The 12215-nt window shown below is 32.4% G+C and overlaps 1 long non-coding RNA gene across 1 annotated transcript in view; it reads left to right on the top strand.

Annotated features, from left to right (window-relative positions):
- Positions 1 to 11337, top strand: part of LOC125911582 (uncharacterized) — a 33339-nt gene extending 22002 nt beyond the window's left edge. Inside the window, exon 4 of the long non-coding RNA XR_007454371.1 lies at positions 11191 to 11337. This is a non-coding gene — a long non-coding RNA (uncharacterized LOC125911582). The remainder of the gene's footprint in view (positions 1 to 11190) is intronic.
- The last annotated feature ends 878 nt before the right edge of the window (positions 11338 to 12215 follow it).

The raw sequence follows: 12215 nt of genomic DNA, 5'->3' as shown, positions 1-12215 counted from the left end.
ATTGAGTTATTTGATTTTTGGGTGTTGAGTTGTAGAAGTTCTTTGTATATTTTGGATACTAAGCCTTTATCAGATATGTCATTTGCAAATATCTTCTCCATTGAGTAGGTTTACTTTTAGTTTTATTGATTGTTTCCTTCACTGTGCAGAAGCTGTTTACTTTTATGTAGTCCCAATATTTTATTTTTGCTTTTATTTCCCTTGCGTCAGAAGATATATCTAGAAAACTTTTGCTATAGCTAATGTCAGAGAAATTACTGCCTGTGTTCTCTTCTAATATTTTCATGGTTTCAGGTCTCACATTAGGTCCTTAAAACATCTTGAATTTATTTTTGTGTATGGTGAAGGAAAGTCCAGTTTCTTTCTTTTGCATGTAGGTGTCCAGTTTTCCCAGTTCCATTTGTTGAAAAGATTATCCTTTTCCCATTGAACATTCTTTCTGGCTTTGTCAAAGATTAATTCACCATATAATTATGGGTTTATTTCTGGGATTTCTTTTCTGTTCTATTGATCTATGTGTTTCTTACTGTGCCAGAACTGTGCTGTTTTGATTACTACAGCTTTGAAATATAATGTGAAGTCTGGAATTGTGAACATATCTCTTACTTTAAACCAAAAGCTAGAAATGATTATGCTTAGTGAAGAAGACGTGTTGAAAGCCAAAAGAGTCTGAAAGCTAAGCCTCTTATATAAAGTTAGCTAAATTACAAATGCAAAGGGAAAGATCTTGAAGGAAATTAAAAGTGTTACTCCAGTGAATACACAAATGATAAGAAAGCAAAACAGCCTTATCGCTCATATTTGAAAGAAGTTCTATTATGGATAAAATGATATCAAACATCATTACATGCTACAGAGAAGTTATTTGTGAAAGGAAGAATCGATCAGTGCAGCAAACTTCATTGTTGTATTAAGAAATTGGCACAGCCACCCCATCCTTCAGCAACTACCATCCTGATCAGTCAGCAACTATCAATATCAAAGAGTGACCAGGGGCGCCTGGGTGGGTCAGTCGGTTGAGTGACCGGCTTTGGCTCAGGTCATGATCTCGCAGTCTGTGAGTTCAAGCCCCGCGTCGGGCTCTGTGCTGACAGCTCGGAGCCTGGAGCCTGCTTCAGATTCTGTGTCTCCCTCTCTCTCTCTGCCCCTCCCCCACTCATGCTCTGTCTCTCTCTGTCTCAGAAATAAATAAACATTAAATTTTGTTTTTAAAAAGCATGACCTTCCACCAGCAAAAAAAAAAAATGATGACTCTGGAAGCTCAGAAGATGGTTAGTATGTTTTAGCATAAAGTATTTTCAAAATAAGATACATATATATTTTTTTAGGTATAAGGCTATCATATACTTAATAGACTACAGTATAATGTAAACATAACTTTTAAATGCACTGGGAAACGAAAAATTCATTTGACTTGCTTTATTGCAACATTTGCTTTTATTGCAGTGGTCTGGAACCAAACCCACAAATTCTCCTAGGTAGGCCTGTACTTCCCACCATTTTAGGCTTCTTGCCAGAAACATTTCTTGATCCATTTCTGAAGAAAAATGGGAGAGGAAAGAAGTAAAGCAAAACTCAGAGTGGCGTGGAAAATAGAATGAAAAGTACAAACTTGGGGGCAAACACAGCATTCTTGTAGTAAGGACCACCGGGTAATAGAGGAAACAAGCCAGGAAAAATGTAGTCTTCATTTCTGTTGTGATCAATGCATCCTTTGTTTGGCACCTGCTCACTCATCAGTGTTAGGTCTTCTCAGACTATAGATGCTCATCACCCCATGCAGATACTCATCAGAACCACCTTCTTCCTTCTAACTTCTACTTCCAAACATCACTGTCAGACCACTTTCTATATGATCTTTCATTTACCTATTGAAATCAATGTCTGAATAGCTTGTAAGATACTAGAGGGCAGGCCCTGGGCTGTTGTGAATAGAATCTAAAACTCTACCACAATCTGTACAGACAGACAAACATTTTACATGCACATGCAAATACATAATTACAAATGTAAGTTATATGGATTGTTTTAAAACAATGTCATATACATTGTCGCATTTATCATTGTTACCCAGCATACCTCCAATACTATTTTGTTCTGTTTCCTAAACCCTACACCTTCATTCATAGGATATTAGAAATCCTGACCTTGCAAACATTCAACAACTTAATTATTTCAAAACTTTGTTTATGGTTTTATCTTGGCTTTGAACACCCCACCAGTGTTCTTCAAATTTTATATTTCCACTTATCCTCCAAACTCAAGACCTCTAAATCTTTTCTTATCTTCCTCAACCATAATAGTTCAGTCCCTTTCTCCAGAATATCCACATTACTTTGTTTATATTGATTATGGTAACTAACACACTGACTTCCATTGAAGTTACTGCTTTGCCAAATCTTTGTCCTCAGTTTTCTTATTTATTCAACAAATACTATATGACATTTCTTGAGGGCGGTGACTTTAATTTTACCTAGTTATGTGATTCTTTTCAGCTTTTAGCTCCATGAAACTATGAACTCTTTTTTTTTAACCTTTTTACTACTACCTGACACATTAAAATATTAATTAGAATAACAATATCTGAGATGTTTTAGCAATCTTATTTCAATATTTCTTAAGAAATGTTTGGAGTGATTATTACTAAATTTACTTTATAGGAAAAAAGAGAAGTTCTAGGGTGGATTAATACATCTAAATCCATGCAGGAATTACGTCTCAGATCTGGGATTTGAATCCAGTTATGTTTGAGAGGAAGTTCTCTATTTTTAACCGTTTTGTGCATGGTCTCCCAAAAGCAAGTACTCAGAAAGTGGGGAATTTAACTGAATGTTGACCATTTGATAAACGATAATTTGCTATTAAAGAATTTCATGAATTATGATGAATAAAATACTATTTCTGGTGCTAATGATGGTGGAAGAAATATTCAATTCCATCTAAATTTATTAAGATTTATTACATAAATAGTCAACCTTTAAAACCAAAGCACTTTTTATAAACTAGATATAGTATATTATTATTACTTCTTGACTTTGGAATCACTTTAAGACAATATTCTAAATATTCACTTGGAAATGAGAAGACAAAAAGATAATAATGAAGAAATTGGGGAACAGTAAGTTAAATTGTTAGAAAATAGGTTATACAATCCATACAAAGACCTCATCAAAAGGCAGAGAAACCACTCAAGGATTACATTAAGTAATAGGGTTAAGAAGAATATGGTCTGAAAAAATTGAGTATCTTCTAATAACTGTAAGTACATGAGTTTCTAAAATGCCATACATAATATCCATGAAATTATGTTGCATAATGTAATAACACGTTATGCTACCATTAACGCATTATAACTATGTCATTTGGAAGGCTAATTTTTTTTGTGTAAAACCACTTAACTACATAAAATTGAAAATAATGATTATTGTAACTACTTTCACTTTTCATCTTTAGAAGTTCAGGATTAAATACTCCATACGCAGTTATTTTATGGTGATGTGTATTTTTATGGAGTGGTCATAGAGTATTCTAAGTAATAATTGTCTTAAAATTCCCAAATACATAAATCATAAGATCTTTTTACATATTATCATTATGAAGAGTCAAGGTAAGTCACTTAACACCTACTTAACAATGCATATAGAGTTGAACATAAAATTTGGATAAAATCTAAAAAGAAAACTACAAGTTTTAAGAAGAGGAAGGGAGGTAAAATTTTATGGGCTAAACACTGTATTTTATATACAGGATTTATTCCCAATCCATGTAAAATAGGATATTATTTTCTCCAGTTTTTAAATTTTCTCCATTTTTAGGAATAAGAAGAATGAGGCTCAGAAAGTTAAAAGTCTTTTCAATATCACAGAACTAATATGTAGCCAAGAGAAGTTTCCCAAATATCATGTAACATGTATTCATCCAGTTAACTTTACTTGAACATTTATTAGATATCAAACATGGCTCTAGATGTTGAAAATTATAAAGATGTTTAAGATATGGTTTCTGCCCTTAAGGATCTCACCACATAGTGAAGAGGCACAGATAAATAAACATATACTGTAATGATAAATAGTGTAAAGGATCTATTTGTAAGACACTATAAAAGTTGAATCTATGAAGTGTTCCTGCAATTGGATATCATGACGAGGAGAACAATAGATTATGGAGAATAAGAAAAGAAAGAACTGCGTTTTCATTTAAAGTTTGTCTGCCATTTTTCCTCATCTCCCTTCTAATTTATGGCTATTTAGGTTTGAATATATGATAAAAAACTACTCTTTGTTAGCAAAGAACCTTGAGAGTGTGCCTGATAAATACTACACAATACATTTCACATTCAAAAGGCTAACAAATTAGGATTTTTTTTAAATCCCAATTGTCTGCCTTAAAGAATAGGTAAAGACAATGTAAAGGCTGGCAGTAGAGTTTTCAGATGGAGATTAAGTAGAAGAAAGCTTAAATATGATTTAGTTTGATAAATACTCTTACTCTGGTTATCATATTCATCTCCCCAAATCTCAAACTCCAAGATTTCCTATATCTTTTGTGTTAGGGCTTTATTTTTCTTGAGTAAAATCATTGATTATCCATATGTTTATGATATGAATGCATTACAGATGGCATATTTAAGCTTATAATATTTATATTACCAGCTACAATTTAAATGTTTAAAATTATTTGTTAATATATTCTTTTCATTGATTTATGATTAGGATTCTTTATTCTTTCATTTTCCTCTATCATATTTGTCATTGCTTTCTTGTTTTCTTATAGTCTGAACATATATCAACCCAATCTATTTTTCCTTTTATTATTTCTCTTTCTTTCTTCTTTTTCTCTTTCTTTATTTTTTGCATCAGAGTTGGCAACATTTCCCAATTATTATCAGCTGCAAATTTAATTAACATGCTGTTTATTTCTTCTTCCAGATAATTAATAAAGTTGTTAGAGAAAACTTGGATGAACACCAAACACCCCACCAGACAACTCCCCTAAGTCGGATGCTCTGCCATTTATAATTACCTTTTTCTTATGGTCCTTAAGCAAATTTTCAGTGCTCATTCCAGAGCCAATTTAAATTAATTTGGAGGGAACTACTTTAAGAAATACACCAACTGTTTCATAAGTCCTTTCTTAGAACTTTGATTCTGTAAAATATTTATACTTTATTACTCATGCCAAAACCATATTAATGAAATTGAACATTTAAGCACAAGGAGAGCAAAGTCTGAAAGTTCTCAATGAGAGAGCGTGGTCTCAATAAACATTTAAGACAAAGCTCTAATTGCATTATTTATGAGTTAAATGAGAACATGAAAGAGGCATTTACTTTTCACCTTTTGTGCCACTGATTTCCCATTTCACTTAATGAAATTACTAGCTGATTTCAACTTTTATTAATCATTTTTGGCATTTAATATATCTATAGTAATACATTGAAAAGTCATTAACTTTTTGCCAAAATTGAAGAAGAGTATTTCAAGAAAGCTTTACATTAATATCATTTCAACAGCTCCCAAGTGTAAAATTTTAGCACTAAACCAGGGTTATTCTCATAATTTTAAACTTATGTAAGTCAACACATCCAAATTTAAATCTCTTTCTTAGGTTTTTACATTATGTGTTAATACATAAGTATATTATTATTGTACATGTTACCATCTTTGATTCCTATAATCACGGAATTTTAAAGCTAAGAGGTATGCAAAATAATAATACAATTCTCTTGTTTCATAGGTGAAAAAAAGATACTGAACTTAGAAATGATAACTAGCCCGGGTTGATCAATCTGGTACTGTGATCATAGAACCATTCTCTCTGAACCAAAACTTTAGAGACTCAGATCTCTTAGATATCTAAAAGTTTTCATTTTCTGAACATGTTGATTGTGGCAGCAATCCAGAAGAAAATTGTGTATGTACATGTGGATTAAGTAATCAACTTACATATTTTCCAGAAGCCAAAGAGACATCACAATCAGAAGATAGCATTGTAAATAAGGGGCAGTAATATAATTAGATTGTTATAACACTACAAATCTATAGTACATGGAGGTATAGAATGCCTGCTCAATTACTGGAAATAGACAGATATGCCAATGGTCATTTGTCATTGTTAAGTTCAAGCTAAGTGTACTTATTAAAAGAGGAAAAGTTCCAGGAACTCAAGAAGCAGGGCCGATAAAGAATCTTAATAGCCAATAATTCCTTCTTGTGTCTAATCACAATAGGCAACCAAACATAATTTAGAAGTTTTAGTTAAGTCTTCTCTTGTCTTAACTCACTAAGCAGTTATAGTTACTTAAATATCCATAATAGACTAAAAGATTTCCAAAGGAAATAGCTTTGATTTTCTATTATTAAATTTAACACACTATGTTTAAAACACATCTATTCCTTCATTTTCCCACATGAGAGCCCAATGTCATACATTTAAATGAACTACATAAGACTTTGATATTAGACAGTTTTCCTTAAGTGTGAGAATCCCTTGCCAAACTCTTCTCCTTCATCCCACCTTTCCCAAGAAGGTATTGACTTTGAGGTCATAAGATGTGTTATAGATAATTTTCACTTGCAGCTGTATCCTGGAATATGCATATAATATTATTAGCCACAAATCTGGTAATTCAAACTGTGTTCCTCACAATTACTTAATACCATACCAGAGATCTATTTTTTTAAGTGAGAAATCTTCCCAAAAGTCAGAATTTAAATTGTTTTTGACGAAGTTATTAAGATGCAAACCAACCATAGGATTCAAGACAGAGAGCTAAGCACACACTGTAATTTCTTTCATTAAGACTCATTGAAATGAATATAAAGTAGTACAGAGATGAAAAACTACTTTAAAATTCTGAGGTATAAGCTATAGAAAAAAGGAGGACAAGAAGATCAGAGGACTAATCATTTTGCATAATTTCTTAAAAGCGAAAGCATACTGAGGCGCCTGGGTGGCTCAGTCGATTAAGGGTCCGACTTCAGCTCAGGTCACCATCTCGCGGTCCGTGAGTTCGAGCCCCGCATCGGCTCTGGGCTGATGGCTCAGAGCCTGGAGCCTGCTTCCGATTCTGTGTCTCCCTCTCTCCCTGCCCCTCCCCAATTCATGCTCTGTCTCTCCGTCTCAAAAATAAATAAATGTTAAAAAAAAATTTAAAAAAAAAGTGAAAGCATACAGAATCAAACCTATGATAAAGAAGGTCCAGCTAATTCATAAATATTATTCAAATCTATCTTCTATCTATCTATCTATCTATCATCTATCCATCCATCTATCTATCATCTCTCTGTATACATCCTAGAATAGAATATTGATTTTCCAGGTTAGAACTTTTTAGAATTGATAGGTAGAATGCAGTGTGGTGTGACAAGTGGTTTGTCTGCTACACCAAAAAGAAGCCTTCCAGTTATTAACAAGCTATCCACTCACATAGGTTTTGTGGTCAGTACTCTTAAGTCAGGTGAAGGGCCAGTAGTAGTAAGAGAAGTCCACATCAACTATCTATATTAATCAAATTAGTTCTCCACTCATAAATGAAAAATAATCACTAAAGAATCATAAGACCTAGGAATTATCAATAGTTTGAAAGAAGAAGACTGAGATAAAGAAATAGAAATACTAGGATCAGTAGGAGCAGAGAAAATGGAAAGAAAAGGATGTTAAAAGAATTCCAAAGTTACCTCTCGAAGAGCATTGAGATAACATTACATCATTATACAAAAAACTGCTTCTATGGAAGAGGAACAGAGAAGAGGAAATAGTTCTGAAATTGAACTGATGGCTGAAATAATAATAATAATAATAATAGCAATAATAATAAATTTACTAAATTTACTGAAAAATTCTCTGAACATAGAATAAAACATCAAAAAGATTGAACACTTAAAAAAGATTGAATACTAGAACAAAAAATAAAAACTCACATAAAATAAATCTAGAAGGGCAAATGTTCTTCAACAGAATTTAATTAATTTATTAGCCAACTATATATATTGAGTGCTTACTATGTACTACATATTGTCCTCATGGATTTTGTCATGGTAATGAATGAGAATCTTTGCCTTCATGGAGTAACTAAGACTCAAGACATTCTAAAAAGAAAAAAAAAACTATATACAGGAGAACAGAAGAAATATGTAACCAATAGAAAAATGTTTTCCAGAGCTTCTCAATATATAGGGAAAGTAATTTTGAATTGAAAATTCTATACCCAACCTGGTGAGTGAAGTGGTATGCAGAAAAAAGCTTAACAAACAGTACTCTAAATAAATAAATGAATAAATAAATAAGCCCCAAACTTAACAACCAGTACTGTAAATAAATAAATAAGTAAATACATACATACATACATACATACATACATACATAAGCCAAACACTCCTATCATGGGAAATTTCAAGCTACCAAAGTGAGGTCACAGGGTTCGGAAGAGATGCTAAACAGTCAGCATTTGTGAGCTGCTACGAGTCAATTCTGGCATACCACTGGGGGCGCAGTAAAATAAACAACACTTTTTTGGAAACGCAAGTTCCCAGAAATTTACTACTCATCCACTCTTTAAAAAAATATTCCTAGACAATGAAAATGAAATTTAAGAAAGAGGAAGATATGAGATCTGAAATATATTGGTCTTATCTAAGAGTGCTTTGAGTCCCTTAAAGAAGTGTCTTCAAATTTCACCACTCATCCGGTAGTGCAAAGAGTATATATTTCTATTTTTTAAAAATTTTTGAGCTTATTTATTTACTTTGAAATAGAGAAAAACAGAACACATGAGTGGGGAAGGGACAGAGAGAGAAGGAGAGAGAGAGAACCCCAAGCAACCTCCGTGCTATCAATGCAGAGCCCGATGTGGGGCTGAAACTCACAAAACGTGAGATCATGACCTGAGCTGAAGTCAAGAGTCTGATGCTTAACCAACTGAGACACCCAGGCGCCCCTATATTTCTATTTTCAATGTTAATGGTAAAACCATAGGATTAAAAACTCTTGCTATCCAGGAAAGTCGTAGCTCCAAAGTTTGGGGGTATAAGAAAATAAAACATGTTTGACTTTGACATTTAGCTTACCCTCTCTAAAAAAATAGATTTAGCTCAAAAAACTGTACCAGCTTCTTTATGGAACCAATATTTACTGTATTCTGTACTCTATAGTACTCCCTATTATTTTAATAATAACAATATTTCAAAAACTATTCATTACCAGATCTCAGAATTAAGTAGATATGAAGTATAGAAAACTAAATTACACTATATAAATATACATAAAATATATTTTTTGTTGTACTATATATATATATATATATATAAATCATGAAATAAATGTACAACTGGCGACATCATACTCATGACAGAGCTAACAAAAATTGGGAGGGGTTAGAGAAAAGATGATGGAGAATGAGATGGAGTGTTAATGTCTTCTTATGCATAGGGGAGTTATATATAACACCAAAAAGCTATGGATCAAGAAGTAAAAGTTTAAGTTTTTATGCTGTAATCTATATAGCTAAAAAGAAAAATATTTCACAAACTTTGGAGTTTAAGAAAAAGATAATTTAGCAAGCTAAATTCCTTACCTTTCTTAATGAGAAGATAGTAGAAGTCATTTTTTGTTGATAGATAACTAGAAAGTTTAGTATTTAGTTTTATGGAAGAAAGCAGCCGGAGTTAATAGGAAACTCACTTTTATGTGAGTTTAATTTCATGTCTTTCTGTACTTTCAAATATTTCTTTTTGAAGTGTAGATACGTACATAGGAGACACATTTTCAGGGCAAATAAAAGCTACATGGACAAGATGGCAGCCAGTCTCGTGGAATTTTCTACTCATTAGCAGCAGTATCCTATGTTGATGGTTCACTGCATTGTTCCTTTGCAGAATATTACCAATTTCAGCATGTACAATTTGTTGTCTGCATCATGCTGCTTGACAGTTTCAAAAATATTCCATATGCTCAAAATAGCTTGTGTATGGTATATAGAAAGTACATAGTAAAAAACAGATCAAACAATTGATTTCCCCATTTATTAATACTGTATAAAATATTTCTAAAACACAAGCTTCCTACTTTATGTTATCCTGTACACACACACACACACACACACACACACACACACATTGAGTTTGTTTAAAATAATAGCCCATAACTTGTACCAGGAGTTATACCCAAGAAAACAAAGGAAATAAATTGTGTTTTATTTTGATATATGCTGCTTCATTATTTAACCATTTGGAATTTAGACTACATGATTTAAAAGGAAGAACAAAACATAAGTATTTGGAATCATAGACAAAAAAGAGTTGGAAAAACACAAGTTGAATGCTCAACCTCTAGAGTGTGGTCAAAAATGAGCACTATGAAACAATTACACATCATATAAGTCTGACTTAGTTTTAGAGTTAAATGGTACACGTCATGCTGTTTTTGAAAAAAACAACTTTTAACTTTCTTAAAAAACATTTGATGCACTCAGATAAATTGTATTATCAGGAGTCCAGGAAACTAGGTAAAGAAGATGGCCTTGGGCTAACTACATACACTAAGATATCGAATTGGTCCTTTCACATAATTACTGTTATGCTTAACTTTCAGATATCTCCTCTACAAACCTCTAAGTTCCCAGGAAACAAGCAATGACATCTTATTCATTTTCTAAGAACCTCAATAACTAGCAGATATATACACAAAATACAGTTAATAAATATTTATTAAATAATAATTGAGTTCCACACTATGTTGGGTCATATAGGAAATATAAAAGAAAATTAAACCATTTCCAGAACTTGATACAAATTAGAAAAAAGAGAAATCACATTACATATATTTTAAAATTAGAAAATATTTCTAAGAAAAGAATAGAATATGAGTAAGAATGGCCAGGTATATCTCAGGCTATATTTCAGTATAATAAGAAATTTATATTAGAGAAAAATAATCATCAAATGTGTTACTCTGTTAAGATTTTGTGGAAGAGGGGGACTAGCCTGTATCTTACAGGTGAGCAGAATTGGTTGTGAACGTGTGGGACTGGGGGAAAACCTCATAGAAAAGCCCTCCAGGCAGGAAAAAGTGTATGTGATTGGCTGGGGAGGGGGTTCCATGTCAAGAAACAATGAGAAATCATTTTTAAGACAAAGTTTGTGTATTTTCTATTTTCTTTCCTTATTAAATACAAGGACTCATTTTCTGCAGACTCAGCGTTGCATGGATTCTCATGAAACACAGGACGTAACTTGGTTATAAAACCAAATTGTTGTTGGTCTGTGGAACGATGTGTGCTTACCTGGGAGGTATTGCAGCAAAGTTACATACTGTGTCTTCAATATTTATAACATCTAAACAACATGTTTGTAAGTATACATTTTCTTTGTTCACTTTGAATTATTAAAGTCACCTCAAATTTTGGAAGAATAATTTTTAAGATGTTTATTCCAGAAAGGAAGTACATGTTAATGTTTAAAGCTTAGGCTGTTGATCAAAATTCCAGCCACTGGCTATGTGACCTATGGCAAATAAATTATTTGTGCCTCAGTTTCTAATCTAGAAAATAAGAATAATAGTATTCAATTCAAGGGGTGAGTTAATTAGGGTAAAGTACTTAGAACCCTACCTGCCATACAGTATAAGCAAATCATAAGAATAAGCTATTTTAATGTTTATTTTAAAATAATAATTGTACACAGATAACAAACTATTAGATAGACATTGAAAAATAACTGTCCCATCTCTGAATTGCTTCTCCCAGAGGCAACACTGTTTGAAAATCCACAGGTATCTGTAGTCCTATCCAGGAACCAAGTAGATCTTTCCACTTTTCCAGTTTTCTTTTTTATGTCCTTCAGAACGTGTTACAATATTATAAATATAGGTCTTGCACAATTCTCTTTAGGTTTTTTTCTCGGTATTATGTCTTGTTGTAAATATGAAAAAAGATAACTTAGTCATTATTTTCTAATCCAATATATCCTCAGTATGTGAGAAATCTATTGACTTCTATATACCAATTTTATGACCAGCCAATGTACTGAATTCTCCTAATGCTTGTGACCATGTTCATTTATTCAATGCTATTTTTATGTTTGATATGAGCGCTTTAGCCTCAACTAAAATTCTATTCAGACACCTGTCTTCCTAATCATCCCACCGCATCCCGTGGCTGTTCAGAATGGCGGTCTCCAAAGTGGACAAGCCATTCTAAGGATATAGAAAAATATCAA

The sequence above is a fragment of the Panthera uncia genome, assembly GCF_023721935.1.
Source record: "Panthera uncia isolate 11264 chromosome C1 unlocalized genomic scaffold, Puncia_PCG_1.0 HiC_scaffold_3, whole genome shotgun sequence".
In the NCBI taxonomy this organism is placed as follows: Eukaryota; Metazoa; Chordata; class Mammalia; order Carnivora; family Felidae; genus Panthera; species Panthera uncia.
This window is presented reverse-complemented; position numbering and strand designations above follow the sequence as displayed.